The sequence below is a fragment of the Medicago sativa genome, chromosome 3 (genome assembly GCF_051527215.1).
Source record: "Medicago sativa cultivar Bolivia chromosome 3, Bolivia_mono, whole genome shotgun sequence".
Taxonomy (NCBI): Eukaryota; Viridiplantae; Streptophyta; class Magnoliopsida; order Fabales; family Fabaceae; genus Medicago; species Medicago sativa.
The window spans coordinates 92532468-92547576 of NC_140751.1; the positions used below are offsets into that span (position 1 = coordinate 92532468).

The 15109-nt window shown below is 37.4% G+C and overlaps 1 pseudogene across 2 annotated transcripts; it reads right to left on the reverse strand.

Moving 5' to 3' along the window:
• Positions 1-2292: 2292 nt before the first annotated feature.
• Positions 2293-4109, reverse strand: LOC146942005 (zinc-finger homeodomain protein 2 pseudogene; annotated as a pseudogene). Of its 2 annotated transcripts, none has more exons than XR_015032540.1 (2): positions 3949-4109; positions 2293-3303 (listed from the first exon to the last, which is right to left on the reverse strand). The product of XR_015032540.1 is annotated as a zinc-finger homeodomain protein 2 pseudogene, transcript variant X2 (transcript). The 2 variants fall into 2 exon arrangements; XR_015032539.1 differs by lacking the exon at positions 3949-4109 and adding an exon at positions 3397-3705.
• Positions 4110-15109: the final 11000 nt, after the last annotated feature.

Consider the following 15109-nt stretch of genomic DNA (forward strand, 5'->3'; position numbering starts at 1 on the left):
AAACTTTTTAGCAAGTGTCGTAAATCATTTGTTAGGATTTTTCTTTATTACATTAATAATATTACGGATTAATTTGAAGAAATAATGATTATTTTGAAGTTTAGGTTGATGGTTTATTCAGTCAAATTTGTTTGCAAATCCACATCAACGATTGGTCAAACTCAATATTGTCAGCTTATAAAAAAAAACTCAATATTGTCGGTTATTTCAACAACAAAAGAAAAAAGTACATTGTTTGTTACTATTTTTTTCTTGAACACTAGTCACTCGTTTTATCTATGTCTTTTTTTTTATCACATCATCAACTTATCGTTATTTAGACACTAATTTAGGACTCTTTAATTTCTCAAAATAAATAAAGGATGTTATTTAAAGAGATAAACACTAAAAAACAAACAATGGATCCCAACTCAAAATCAACTCTCTCAATTCATTTAGAGTTAAACAAAAATATTCAAGGTATAATAACCAGGGCCGTCCCCGACAATTCGGAGGCCCCGTTATAATCTTGACAATTTTTCATTTAAAAATAATTGAAAAAAATCTAAAGACTTTTACCCACAGACAAATAGGCATTTACCTATGTACAATGCATAATTGACAGCAAAATTGCTGTTTTTAGACTTTTACCTACGGAAAAAGGACATTTAGTGACGGATTTCGGCCGTAGGTACAAGTTTTTTTTTCATTTTTTCCAATTTTTGAGGCCCCTCTAAGTTTTAGGCCCTGTGCCAAGGGCCTTGATGCACTTGCACAGGGCCGGCCCTGATAATAACTCCTTCTCACTTATTCGCTCTGAAGTCTTGACTAAAATCACTTAAGCCACACCTCCCTATTAAAATTACTAAACTAATCAATGATGTTATTAGTTCTGTTATGAACATTGAATTTTATTATGATATATTGAAGAATAAAGTAAGTACTATATATGTAAATGCATTAAAGATAAAATACACACACACAAAAAAAAATATTTCACCCAAAAAATCAAAAAGGAAATACATCATTTAAATAATCCCTAGTTATTTCATATTGAGCTTTTATACAAACTATAATGGACAACGATCCTGATCCTCAACACTGCAACTGAAAAGATAATTAAGTGCACACGTGCATGCTAAAATGCAGTTAGCTAGAGCAAACTAATTAAGTTCTCATGAACACAGAACACTGGAAAATATATAACTGAACGCATTCATTATTTGTTGATGAGTTTGTATTTCGAAATAGAATTATACGTTAATGAGAAAAGGAAAGAACATGGAGTAATAACAAAAAGACAAGGAAAGGTGGATAGATAGCAGAATTAACGTGGTTCAGTCTTCATCAAAATCAGAAAAGGTCTGCATGTCTGTTCTGCAACACTGTGTAGCTACAGTAGAAGTAAACAGTGTACGAGTTTGCCGCGTGAAATAACCAGCACTCATACTTGCCCTTAATTATTACTGTTTTCTGATTATCACGTTATTACTTTATCACCTTTCATTTCACATCTACTAAGTAAGTACCAGACACAAACGGGAACAACCGGATAAATCATTGAAACGTTAAATAATAAGTGAAGATATTTTCTTTCATTTTTTGGTGATTGAAAAAAAAAACCAGTGACTCAACGCAACGCATTTATAGGAAGAAATTAAGTGAGTGTCTTAAGAACGAGGTACACAGATAATGGAAATTAACAAGTGAACACAACAGCATCAAAAGAAACATAAAATAATGGAATTAATTAAAATTGAAATGACTATGTGATGCATGACTCAATTATGAGACCAAAAGAAAACGGTGTAGCTAGCTTCCCTTTTTGGACTATACTACATGAATTTCTTTGATTCATCATTAATGAATAGTTATTGAATTTTAAGTAGTGTATGCCAAGATCACGGTGTGAGAGAAAGAGTTCCAATGGCGACATTAATAGCGGTGATGAGGAGAAAAAACAGGAAAACATGACAAATGTGAATGATCACAAACAATATGTAACTTGAAATTAAAACATCTTTGTCTTTGCATGCCATGTACGTTGTTCAGTTCGAATTACTTTTGACTTTGTTGTTTGTGCTCATCTACATACTTTTCTGCACATTATCGATGGTTCAATGAATGAAATTTCAATTTTCTTTGGGTTCCTTTTCAACAAAAAATGTGAACTCCCAAAGTAGCACTTCATTAATATGTTAATCTCATTTTTTCCTTTCCTTGATTATACTTATACTAGTATAGTAGTTAAATTTCATCACATACGAAAATCAAATGAATAAATTAAAATCAATTAGGAAAAGAGGGATGAAGTAAGAGTAAGAACCCTAGCTAGCTAGATCTCCATTAAAAATAAATAAATTTTACATTACAAATGAAATTGTTCTTTTCTTCGATTAAATCATAAACTCATGATGTCCCACACTAGTCCTATTGACACTGAAATCCAGTAATTAATTAATGTTCTCAAAATTACTGAAAAAAAGAGAAAGAACAAAGTTAGGGTTTCTTACCAAGAGTGTGCTTGTTATTGTGCATCCAAACCTTAAGCACATGTCTCTTGATAAAATTGTCAGCACAGAATTGTTCGATTGCACCTTCATCTTCCTTCTGAATTCTCCACCCAATTTTCTCCGCAAATGCAAGCATCTTATCCTTTTGTTCCTGTGTGAATTTTGTTCTAAACCTTTTCTTCGTTCCACTTCCTCCTCCACTACCACCACCACCACCGCTGCTGCTTGGATTTGACACGTTATCTTCTTCTCTGCTGAATCCCCTACTCGATGCAGCTGGTGGAAGAGCCAACGGACGATGTTGTGATATCGGTGGAGTTACGGAGTGGTGGTGGAAACCAGGCGGAGGAGGTAACGCTGCACGGTGGTAGTAAGGTGATGATTGATGGTGGTGGTGTTGAGGGTGATGAGACCGCTGGGGAGTGAATTCACCGTCGATTTCTTTGCGGTGAAAGTTCCGGTGACAGTTACAAGCAGCACAAATCACCGCTTCCAGTGTTCCTTCTTCTCCGGCAGCTAAAAACTCGCAACATCCATCCACGGCGTGACCACCTATGCTGACGGCGTGATTCTTTTGACATTCTTTGTATCTGACCGTTCCTGCTGGCCCACTTTTGACACCACCGCCTGTGGCTGCTCCTCCGTCCGCTGAACCGATTCCACCGCCATTTTTGGACCTAACTCCTGAGTTTCCAAGCGAGTCGTAACATGCCACCGGCGTAACAGGGAACCCCATTTCTTCTTCTTCTTCTTCTTCTTCCTCTTCCTCCTCTAGGTCTTCGTGTTCATCAAATTCCATTCTGCTTTCCACCTTTTAAACAAGAAATAATTAAATTAAATTAATAAAAAAATATATATAAATAAATAAATTTCCTGTTTTATTTGGATTTGGTTTTTGGGGTACGTTAAGCTAGTTTGCTTGCTTGCTTGAGAGATGAGGTAGGACTTTGAGAGAAGATCTACAATCAATGTCTCTGAGGGGTGAGGTGAGTCAATTGTTGAAATATAAAGTCATAATAAAGCATGATAAATTTGACCGATAGGAGGATAATAACAAGGTAAGATTGTGTCATAATAATTAGTAATATTATTACTATTTAATTTTTTAGAGATAATAATAGTAATAATATAATTTATATTAACAATTAATTAATTTGTTTGAACATGGCTTTGAAGATAAGAGAGGGGAAGAGGATGTGGTCATCAATAACCCGTCTTCTGCAAAAAAGAAAGAGATGTCAGTTTCACTCTGGAAAGCCTCTCAATTACTTGCCATTACAATAACACTACATATCTCATATTAACTTTTTACTTTAACTACCTCATCGTTGTACTTTATTTCCTTTTTTATCTTTTACTTTAACGTGTAATATTCGAAACGTATAAACAACTTAATAATGCAATAATTGCATGGAAGAGATAAACAAGAAAACATAAACTTGTTTAACAAATTTACCTCCTCTCCACATTTGTTACCGATGTATATGACAAAAAAAAACTTGTGAGGAATGGGAGAACAAAGAAAATGGAAAGGAATGGATTGGTGCTTAATTCAAGAAATATTAGCTGCAGAAATGGAAGAGGGAGGAACCATAAATTTCGAACACCGACTTGCTATTATTATCGGGAAAATTAATCTGTCGGCACTTATGGGAGCTGCTACGTGCCCTCCTATTCCGACATGATATGATGTCACTCTCATAACCCTTTTTCTATTGGCAAAATGCTACCAATTATGGGTGGCAAAACCGGTCGTTATGTCCCGTTTAGACCCACCACGTCTAAGCCCGTTTATAATAGAACGAGATGCACTGAGTTAAATTACGTAATCGATTTCAAAATCTCATCCTGTCTCGTTTAGCGGTGGACAGACGAGTTGATGTGTCGGTCTGCCAAACAAAAAAACTTTGTTTTTAGAGAGAAAAAATAATTTTTTTTAATGCATTTTTTTTACAACTTAATTTATTTTAAGAAAGTTAAATTAGCCCAACCAAATTGATACTCAGGAAAATTGAACATGAAACATTTAGGAGTAACACACTTCAAAGTCTCAAACCAACCCAAATAGGTTACAACTTAATTGTTAAAAAAAATTATGTTGCTTTTATTATAAAAAATATGAAAGAATAGTCAACAAATAAATTTGGGGTAATAACAAGATGACAATCAACAAATTATCAAGCTCAACGTCATATTTAACAAAAATAAGGAAAATCCGCCAACATAAAACAAATCCAAAAATAAAAATAAATCTAAAAGGATAAAATATGTCTAACAAAAAAAAAAAAACAAGTTAAGCGGCCTACCCCGTGGCCACCTTGTTTTTTCAACGAGTTAAGCGGAATGAGCCAACTATAAAAAGCGAGTTCAAAACTTTGACTCAATCCGTCAAAAATAGCGGGTCAAATCGACAGGCCGACGGACTGGACCCGTTTTGCCACACCTACTGACAATGCCATCTGACTCTGGTTAAGGAAAACAAATATAGTAAAAATATCTAACAATCTACGTAGTCAAACACTTAGATATGAAAATGCCCTTTCAAGGTCGGACTCACAAGTAAATTATCGGTGAGTCTAATTATAGTAGTTTGTAAATAATATAAAAAATAGTCATTCTAGTAACTAACATTAAATACAACTTCAAACTGATATCATTATCAACCATCTAGCTACTTATAAAGAGTCATCGATATCAGATTGCTCTTACACTCTCCGATCACTATTATAAGCAAAAATCTACATTTTAGATTCATTCAATTAATGATGTATATGGTTTTTGTGATAGAGCACATACATCATTTAAAATCAGTTTTTTGTTTTTTAGATTCATTCAATTAATGATATATATGGTCATCAATATTGGTATAAGATTAAAATAAGCTATTTTAATAATGTCCAATGATGCTGGTATATATATCATATTAGATAAAATAATTTAAATGATTTTTTTTAACAATAAAAAATGGTATATTCCTGGGTGGCTCGGTGTCCGTGTGGCTTGCACTACCAACACCTCTCTCCTTGGAAAGTTGGTGTGGGATGTTCATACTAATTCTAACAAACTATGGGTTCAAATTTTGTCCAACAAGTATCTCGACAATTCTAGTATTATAGATGTTCCTAAGAAGAATGGCTCTACCACTTGGAACTCAATTTTGAAGGCGAGGTCTGTCTTGCAAGATGGTCATGTGTTTCGGCTAGGTAACGACAACACATCCTTTTGGTATTCCTCTTGGACCACATTGGGAACCTTTGCGAGTCTGATTCCATGGGTTGATATTCATGACATATCCTTATGTATTCGCGACGTGATCACAAATGGTAATTGGAACTTTAACCCGTTGCATACACTTCTTCCTAGTAATATTTAAAACCATGTGAAATCCATACCCCCTGTTTGCATAATGACGTTCCAGATCGTATCACTTGAGTCGATCATCTTGACGGTATTTATACTGCAAAGTCAGGATATTCCTGGGTCCTTTCCTCTCATTCTGAAGACCTCCATAATGATGACATATCTTGGAATTGGATTTGGAAATTGAAAGCTCCAGGGAAGATCAAGTTGCTCTTTTGGACCGCTAGTCATGAGTCGCTCCCCACTAAAGCACTTCTACACCATCGTGGTATGGCTTTGTCTCCTTCATGCCATATATGTAATTATCATGTTGAAGATGTTTGCACTGTCTCAGGGATTGCCCTCTCTCTGCTTGTATTTGGAGATCCTTAGGGTACAATAATAATATTGCTTTCTTCCAGGAGTTACACACTCACTCGTGGCTTAAAAAAGGTCTTCGTCTATCGAACCCTCTTATTTTTGTGGCAGGCATCTGGTGTATTTGGAAAGCCCAAAATTCTGTGTGTCTGGGTAATGAGCAGGTTAGCTATCAACAACTACGACATAATGTTGGGAGCTATCTTAGTTCTCTCTCGACGTCTTTGGGTAGCAGTGTTCTTTCTCACCCACGACAACGTTGGACCTCATGGCACCCTTCCCGTATGGAAGCTACGATTCTCAATGTTGATGGGAGCAATTTTGGTAGTCCTGGTCGCTCAGGCTTTGGAGGTGTTCTCCGTAAATCGGACGGTACATGACTTTGTGGATTCTCAGGATTTATTGGTATTTCGAACAACTTGCATGCGGAACTTCTTGCGATCATGCATGGTTTGAAGTTTTCATGGGATAAAGGGCACCGGAATGTGATTTGTTACTCAGATTCCTTGCATGCTATAAACTTAATTCAAGCTTCTCTCAATTCTTGGCATGTTAATGCAACTATCATTAGAAATATCAATGATCTCCTTAATCTCCCTTGGAATGTGCTTCTTACCCACACCCTTCGAGAGGCAAATGAGTGTGCAGATTTTTTAACTAAGCATGGTGCCAATCACGATTCTTCTTGGTGCAGCTTGGATACCCCCCTCCCAGGCTTGAAAGAATTTCTTCTCGATGATGCGTCTAGAGTGCAGTTCTTAAGGCAGTAGTCTAGTTTCTTTTTCGTTTCTTTTTCTTGGTTTTCTCTATGTACCAAAAAAAAATGGTATATATTAACAAATTTAGGAAATATCCCAAGCTCAAGGTGTACCCAAGAGACTCCTGATAATTACAACCTGTCAATATTACAGAAGCAATTAGCCAATGCCCAAACAAAGCAAGGGGCTTGACCAACACGAAGTAAAACCGTAAAGAAAGTTAGCATTACTAGCCTTAAGCCACCCTAACGAGACATGCTTTACTTTATCTAAAGTGAGCTATGGCCTATGGATTTTTCTACATTATTAAACAATCTATTATTGCGATCATTCCAAATAGTCCAAGCACAAAGTAGCTAAACTAGCTGCAAAAATGAGCGCCTTGTACGTAAACTGCCAGCCGAGTGAATAAACCGGTACAATTGATCTGAGATGCTGTGAGGGTTCGGTCCCGACACACCAAGCCAGGACCGCACCGCCTGCCATAAAGAACCATAAAAAACCGCAGGATAAAAATAAATGTTGAGAAGTCTCAAGATGAGCACACCCTGCCAGACAACATAATTTAAATGAATTTTAAATTTAAAATAAAAAATCTGACCCCAAAAAGGGTATCCTCTCTATATTTTTATTGATTATGTATGAGAGTAAGCTACAAACTTTTAATACTCCCTCCGGTCCTTATTATAAGAAAAAGTTGACTTTTTAGGTTCATTGTGTAAGTGATGTATCTAGTCTATATTTATAACAAGATACGTTAATTATTCTATGAACCAAAAAAGTCAATTGTTTCTTATAATAAGGACCGGAGTATATACTAATGTTGCAACTTAAACAATGATTTATTCTACGAAGTTCTTGAACCCAATGCGAATAGATAAGAAAACACACACCTCAGCGCTAGACCAGTGAAGCATATTTGATCGTGTTTTCAAATTGAAGATATATAATATTCCCTCCGTCCCAAGTTACAAACAAAAAAATTTCATTTTCTTGATCCGAAAATATACGTAAAAAAGACCAACTTTTATATTTCAAAAGTAAAACTTTTACAAAGTAAAATTAAATGGAAAATGCATTCAATTTGTTATTCTTCCTATTTTCTCCATAATCATTAACTAATAAGAATTGTTTTTACATTTTTTCATGAAACTTATTCTAAGAAAAACACAAAAAATTATATCTCAAACTACTATGTTTTAGTTTTCTCAATAAATAAATATGAATTGATGTTTTTTATTTATAAATTGGAACGGAGGGAATTTGGGCTATGTATATAAAAAAAAAAATCTTGTCTGTGTTCCACACCAAGCCTCACATAAGTCTGCCCCTTCTAATTAACATGACTCTTCTCTATTTTGTTTATTAAATTCATCATTAATTAATATTTATTACCTAGTAATTAGCCTTACTTACTTCTACTATCTCCCGTCATTTGATATGTACTGTTATGGAATTCAGCTCTTCTAAAGTACCAACTCATTTTATAGCATAAAATAGACAATATTAACAGTTAATTAACGAATTAAAGCTGATTTTTTCTACATTACCCTCTCTTGTCTAGGGGTATTTACCCCTTCATGATATCAACCAATCAAGATGTAATATATAAATGTAACATTAAATGTCAAATAAATAAGTCAATTTTTTCTATAAAAAAAATGAATTTTAATAAGGTAACTTTTAATTTTTATTTAATTATATTTAAGTATACAATCTTAATTAATTTACACTATAGGGCTTGTAACAATTAAAATTTCACATCAAATTCAACCCATCATAGCATTTTCCAAACCGTGTTTCACGAGTGCAAGGGGAGTATGGTGGTCGTTCACAATTAAAGGTCTTGGGTGCCAAGAAAGTCCTACGCATTCAAAAGAAGGCCGGGCTCTCCTTCCCTCCAAAGGAAGAAGGGATCATTGATAAACTTGTTGATTTAGAAGAAAAGGCGGAGAAGCTTAAGACTAGTAGGGAGGAGGTAAGGTTGAATTTATGATTATTTCCTCCTTTAATGTTCGGGGGTTGGGTGGTAGAGTGAAGAAGAATAAAATTCGAGAACTTGTGAGGCAAAATAATATTGATTTCATGGCGTTACAAGAGACCAAGCTTGAGGAGTTTTCTCCTTCTTTATGTTATTCTCTATGGGGTAGTGAAGATTGTGATTGGGTGTTTAAGGCATCCGAAGGGAGTAGTGGTGGTATTATCTCTATTTGGAGGAAGTCTTGTGCTTCTTTGATTTCTTCGTTCCAAGGTGAAGGTTATGTGGGTGTGGTGTTGGAGTGGGGGTGGAGAAAACTAAATGTATTATAATTAATGTTTACTCCAAGTGTGATTTGCCGGCAAAAAGAAGACTTTGGGAGAATCTTATTGGTGAACGGCATAGTAGAGGCCGAGGTGTTTGGTGTGTTCTTGGAGATTTTAATGTGGTGAGTAGAAGAGATGAGAGGAGAGGGGTTAATGTGGAAGTCTCATCAACGCATATTTTAGAGATGTATTTGTTTAACGCTTTCTTAGGGGAGATGGAGTTGGAAGATTTAGATGTGTTGGGTCGTCGCTTTACTTGGTATCATTCCAACGGCCGCTCTATGAGTAGGATTGATAGAATGCTTATTTAGGAAGAGTGGGGTCAAGTGTGGGGGGAGTACGCTCTTTGGGTGTTGCCTAGGGATGTCTCGGATCATTGCCCTTTGGTACTTAGAAATGGTGGATGGAATTGGGGGCCTACTCCTTTTCGATTCAATAATTTTTGGTTGCAAAATAGTGACTTTAAGGGTGTGGTCGAGGAGGCTTGGAGAAATCAAAATGTTTCAGGTTGGATGTCTTTTGTCTTAAAGGAAAAATTGAAGGGGCTAAAGTTGATTCTTAAAGAGTGGGGTAAGGCGGAGTATGGAGGTATGGAGGATAGGGTGGAGTTGCTTGTGGAGGAGATAAAAGGGCTTGATGAGAAAGGGGAGGAAGGGATGTTGACCGAGTCGGAGGTGGGCATTCGGAAGTTGAAGTTTGAAGAACTTTGGAGACTCCTTAAAGCCAAAGACGCTTTGATGGCTCAAAGGTCAAGATCTAGATGGTTGAAGGAGGGTGATGCAAATTCAAAATTTTTCCATAAAAGTATCAAAGCTAGAAAGAGTAGGAATGCTATCAAGGCTCTTAGGGAGAATGATGGGTGGGTGGTGTCCCCTTTTGAGGTGCGTAGAAAGGTGGTGTCTTATTTTGCGGATCATTTCGCGGAAGCTAGATGGGATAGGCCAAAGTTGGATGGAGTGGAGTTTAGGAGGTTAACCGATAATGACAATGGGCTTTTGGTGGCTCCCTTCTCCTTGCTAGAAATTGAAGCGGTGGTGAGGGATAGTGATGGTGATAAAAGTCCGGGTCCGGATGGATTTAATTTTGCATTTATCAAAGAGTTTTGGTATTTGCTAAAAGCGGAGGTGAGAATTATGTTCGACCAATTTTATGCTAATGAGATGTTACCTAAAAGTATATTGGCCTTTTTTGTAACTTTGATTCCAAAGGTGTCATCGTCGTTGGAACTAAAGGATTTTAGACCAATTTCCTTACTTGGTTGTCTTTATAAGCTCTTAGCGAAGGTTTTGGCAAGGAGGCTAGCAAGTGTTATGAACTCAATTATCTCTCAATCCCAATCGGCTTTTCTCAAAGGGAGGCATTTGGTGGATGGGGTTTTGGTGGTGAATGAGTTGGTTGACTTTGCGAAAAAGATGAAAAAGGAGTGTATTATTTTCAAGGTGGACTTTGAGAAGGCATATGACTCGGTGGATTGGGGTTTTTTGGAATATATGATGGTGAGAGTGGGTATGTGTGAGAAATGGGTGGCTTGGATGAAGGCGTGTGTTTTTGGAGGAACTATGTCGGTTCTTGTGAATGGTAGTCCAACGGAGGAGATTTGTATTAAAAGAGGGCTTAAACAAGGGGATCCGCCAGCTCCTTTTTTGTTCTTGTTGGTGGCGGAGGGTTTTAGTGGATTGATGCGGAATGCGGTAGAGAGAAATTTGTTTGAAGGATTTTCCTTTGGTACTAATGGGTTGGTGGTCTCGCACTTGCAATATGCCGATGATACTCTATGTATCGGGAAGCCAACGATGAAAAATCTTTGGGCCATGAAGTCTCTCCTTAGAGGTTTTGAAATGGTTTCGGGTTTAAAGATTAATTTTTTCAAAAGTTCTTTGATAGGGATCAATGTGGATAATGATTTTTTGGATATGGCTTGCGGTTTTTTGAATTGTACAAAGGGGAGTATTCCTTTCAAGTACTTGGGTCTCCCGGTGGGTGCCAATATGAAGAGTATGACTACTTGGGAGCCGTTGGTGGAAAAACTAAGCGGGAAGTTGAATTTGTGGGGTCATAAGTATATTAGTTTTGGCGGTAGAATTGTGCTTTTAAATTCGGTCCTTAATGCCATCCCAATTTTTTATTTGTCCTTTTTGAAGCTCCCGGTGCAAGTGTGGAAGCGGTTGGTGACTATCCAAAGAGACTTTCTTTGGGGAGGTGTAGGTGGGAGTAGGAAAATTTGTTGGGTGAAGTGGGACTTGGTGTGTCAACATAAAAGTAAGGGTGGTTTGGGGATTAAGGATATCCGGATTATGAATACAAGCCTTTTGGCTAAATGGAGATGGCGTCTTCTTGATGGGAATGTTACACTTTGGAAAGAGGTTTTGGAAGCAAGGTATGGTGGTGTTTCGGGTGTGTTGTTATCGGAGGCCGCTAGTGGGTGGCCGAGAGGAGCGTCATCTTGGTGGAAGGAGATTGTCAAGTTAGGAAATTTTGGAACAAATAATTGGTTCAATGCGGAGGTGGTGCGAAAGGTGGGCAACGGTCTTTCGTCTAGCTTTTGGAATGATGTTTGGAAGGGTGATACTTGTTTCCGGGTGAAATATCCTCGTCTTTATTTGATTTCGGCACATAGGGAGGCTTTGGTGGGGGAGGTGGGGTTGGTGACGGAGCAAGGTTTGGAGTGGAGGCTTAGTTGGAGGAGGCATCTATTCATGTGGGAGGAGGAGGTTCTTCTTAGTCTCATGGAAGACTTGGAAGGTGTAAGTCTTTCTAATGATCCCGACATTTGGAGGTGGAAGCTTGAGGACAATGGTGTTTTTTCGGTTAGCTCATCTTATAAGAAATTGGAAGAGTTAATGTTTGACGAGGCCACTTGGTCGGAGGGTGAGAAAGGTGTGTTTGAGAAGATGTGGAATAGTCCGGCTCCTTCGCGAGTGGTGGCTTTTGCGTGGAGAGCCCTCCTTAATCGAGTTCCTACCAAGGTTAATCTTGCTTTGAGAAAGGTGATAGGTCCCGAAGACTCCAAGATTTGTGTGTTGTGTAGTAACGTGGATGAAGCCTCGTCCCATCTCTTTCTCCATTGTGAGGTGGCTAGTTTGGTGTGGCGTAAGTTGATGCGGTGGTTAGACAATTACTTCATTATTCCGCCCAATCTCTTTATTCATTGGGAGTGTTGGAGTGGAAGTGAATATAATAAAATGGTGAAAAGGGGCCTAGAGTTGATTTGGCATGCGACAATTTGGGCGTTGTGGAAAGCGAGGAACAATTTGATCTTTAAGGATGTTGCTTGTGGGGTGGACGATATTGTGGAGGATGTGAAAGTTTTGTCTTGGAGGTGGGTGCTTGATAGGATGCGCGTGCCGGCTTGTCTGTTTTTTGAATGGTGTTGGAATCCAAAACTTTGTCTTGCTAGGGTGATCATGCGGACGTAAGCTTGGTTCATGTTCGACTGTGGTTTGATGTCTTACTGCTGTTTCAGCTCTTCTGCTTGCTGCCTAGCCTCGTTTTCTGGCCTGCTGTCCGGTTGGTTTCCTTTGTTGTTCAGCAGGTTTTCAACTTCCTGTTATGTAGGTTTCGGCTTTCAGACTGTTGAGGGGTGGCTGCTGTTTTTTCCTTGGGTGCGGTTTGGTTTGTTTGCGGGCCAGCTGCTTTGTTTTTTGCTGGATCCTTTGGATGGTCAGCGGCCTTTTGGTTTCTGCAGTGCTGGGCAGCAGTATTGCTTTGGTGCGGGTGTGTTAGTGCTATTGTTATGGTGGGTTAGGTGGTTTTGGAGGTGACGCGGGGGTATGCTTGTGTTTCGTCTTTAGTATATGCATGTGTCACTACTTTTTGTCTAGATTCATTATTTTGGGTGGTTTTTTAAGGGGTTTTTGTTCGAGCCATCGTTTTCGTGGCAACCGATTTCCCCTTGTGTAATTTTTTTTCTCCACCCGAGCTTGTTAGTGCTTCTCGCACGGGCTTGTTGGTTAATAATATTTGCCATTTCAAAAAAAAAAACGAGAAGTCTTAACCGAAGCAGGCAACAAAATGGTCTTGCTTGATGTGTCGACCGGTTATGTGTATAACTGTCGTCTTATTACTGCTAAACGTAATAAGGCTAAAAAATCATTGGGAGGAGATTGGTATGACTTTGTAAGGGATAACAAACTGCAGGAAGGTGACAGGCTGGTATTTGATTTAGATGATCCTTCTACAGTGTTATCTGTTCAAATAGTTCCTGCTAATGATCTTGCTTGAGGAGAGGTTTAAAACCTTTAAAAGTTGAATGCTGGAGATATATATTTTCTATAATATTTGAATGACAATATGTTTTGGGTATAATTTATACTGAGTGATCAAACACTTTTTGGTGAATCAATCTTAGATAGGTTATTTCCTGCAAAACAATGTTTATATTTTTCGCATACTACATTATATATATATATATATATATATATATATATATATATATATATATATATATATATATATACAGGGCCGTCCCTGAGAATTCGGAGGCTCGGCTCTGGGAATGAAAAGAGGTCAGTGATAAAATCAAAACGTATTTTTTTTAAAAGAGCAATGCTCTATTTATATTTTTTAAAAGATAAATACAACGTGCCGTATATATGCGGTACACCCATAGGTGAAAATAACTACCGTATACATGAGGAATCCCCACCTAACACCAAAAGCAAGAGGAAAATTAAATCTGCACAAAACAATCAAAAGTCATGCGCTGTTTGCACCCCCTTTATTGCAGGATAGTGTACTACTGGATAGTATACTACTGGGTATAATTTTTTTTTGAGGCCCATCCTTGGGGGAGGCCCAGCTCGGTTGAGCTGTTTGCACCCCCTCAAGGCCGGCCCTGTATATATATATATATATATATATATGAGTGGTATTCTGGTTAAAACTAAGTTGATGGTTTATGGTTTTTTAGGTTTATATGTTTGGGATCAGTTTGCTTTTAAGCATATTAACAAATCTGGGTTTGTCTGTAATAATCTATTCCTCTATAACAAAATTTTCCGAAAAAAGATAATACAACCCGTGCGAAGCACGGGTTTGTAACTAGTTTCTCAAAAAAAAAAAAAAACATTTTTACTAAAGTACATGTTCCATACTTGGTAGCTCAATCATCGGGACCCAAAGTCCATAAATACTACTCCCTCCGTTTCAAAATGAGTGTCGTTTTAGGTGTTTACACACATATTAAGAAATGCAATGATTAAAAGAAAGAGAATTGTTATTTTACGAAATTATCCTTATTAACTATTGGTTAGTTTTAAAAGTAATACTTTGGAAGTAGTGTGCAGAGTATAATTGGAGGGTACAATTGAAAACAAAAAGTTATTATTGCATTGGAAACTGAAAGCGACACTTATTTTGAAACAATTTTTGTTGGCTAAAGCGACACTCGTTTTGAACCGAAGGGAGTACTAAGCTTCAATAAGCTGCCACATTACAGTCTACATGCACCAATTTAAAGCTGCTGTGTCACATAAAATCATTCTCTCGTGGCACCCCTGATCCCTCCACTTGATTAAACCATCAGTCAACCATCATGCCACAGGGGTACATCCGACATATCCACACCCAGTAATATATAATAGGGTGTGACATCCATAAAACAAGATACACACTCTGATCGTGAGAAATCTCCTCAAAACTCATTGAAAGTTGAAACTCACCGACTTGAGTGTTGAAGTGTCTTTACAGTTACCGCGCACACGTTGGTGAAGAACACTTGTATTCACTTCAACTCACTTCAGTACCATTCAATGAGATGAAAACAAATTAAGCCCTCTGCTGCTCTTTGAATTCCGCTAATATATATAATATGGTATCATAAGCAATTTTTTGCAACAC